This window comes from Haemaphysalis longicornis, unplaced genomic scaffold (assembly GCF_048455015.1).
Source record: "Haemaphysalis longicornis isolate Haplotype H1 unplaced genomic scaffold, Haemaphysalis longicornis Haplotype H1 scaffold_13, whole genome shotgun sequence".
Lineage (NCBI taxonomy): Eukaryota > Metazoa > Arthropoda > Arachnida > Ixodida > Ixodidae > Haemaphysalis > Haemaphysalis longicornis.
Genome location: NW_027526233.1, coordinates 4,515,864 through 4,517,344, shown reverse-complemented (window position 1 = coordinate 4,517,344; position 1,481 = coordinate 4,515,864).

Below are 1,481 nucleotides of genomic sequence, written 5' to 3'. Positions count from 1 at the left end.
GAACGACGCCGACGATCGCGCGACGCGTGATTTCGCGTCCATGTGGTTAGGACTTTATTGTGTCTGCTTTATTGATTCTCTTTTAGTTTTGTCATTGGTGCTTCACCTGTTCGCCTGCTGCCACGATGTGGGTAGGTGTGGAGTTTGGTTTCAGCTTTTTTTCTCGCGTACAATTTGGTTTTTATGGAAAGACACTTCTTGGGCGTTTCGCACCTTTTTATTTTTTTATTGGCTGTGAGTTGCGGTGTCGGGTTTAGGGCGATATTGTGTGTTTTATATTGTTAGTCGTCGTGTTACAGCGAGCAAAATAGTAAACTCAATTCTGCTCCGCGTCCCCGATGTTAAAATTGTAAGTTTCATTTCGTCGTTGATTCTGTGAGCAGGAAAGTGGTAAAAATATTCTCTTTCATCGCAAGAAATAAACACATAACAGCTTTGCAACTGCAGTTGCAAAGCTGTCCTCACGACAGAATTATCTTGTTCGACTGCTGGCTGTTGTGTAGACAGATTCATGTATCGCGACATATTTTGCCACGGCAGCCGCATCTGTAGTGACGACAAGAATCTGTCGTCACGACAGCCGGCTTTGCTACTACAGCATTTTTGTCGTGGTCCTGTTGCAACTACAGGCGTCACGACAGCATTTATTCCTCTGTAGTTACTTCAAGATTCTGTCGTCACGACAGCCAGCTTTGCTACTACAGCATTTTTGTCGTAGTCTTGTAGTAACGACAGACGTCACGACAGCTGGCTATGTCACGACAGCATGATGGCTGTCGTGACGACAGGTAGTTCTGTTGTGACTACAGGAATGTTTGTCGTTGAGAAGATTGACTCTGTCGTTACGACAGAAATGTGTGTCGTAACAACAGAAAGCTTTGTCGTAACGACAGGAATTCTCTCGTAACTATAGAAATTGTGTCGTACGACAGGAATTCTTGTTGGGTTTCTATCGTATTCCTGTTGACATTTTCGACTGGGTGATTGCTATATATTACGTTATTCTGCGGGTATCGTAGTGAAATGTTTTTTTTTCTTTCTTCATGTCTGAAGACTATTTGTATAGTGCATGCTGTTTTGTGCACTACAGCTGCTTCTGTTGCTGCTCAAGCGGGGTGAAGCCTAGTCAGGAGGGTATACCTCCTTTTGCTTTGCCTCGCCGTCATTTCTGTATTGTACTGCCCAAACGAACAATAAATACAAATACAAAATACAAATAAACAATGAACAGAAATCCGCATCAAGCTTGAACGTGGATGTAACGACCGAAAAAAAGGAGCGTTTTTTTAAAGCTAACACTGCACTAAAACTTAGTTATTATAGACGCCTGACAGCTGGAATTGCTTCCTACCAGGCCACAAAAACGGCTGTCAAATATTGTATTACATTTCGCAGTAACGCAGTACCAGCCTTTCTTCTGTACTTTTCGTTGCATTGTGTCTCAGGGGTCGTCTCAAGCCATGACAACGTAGTCTTCCGCT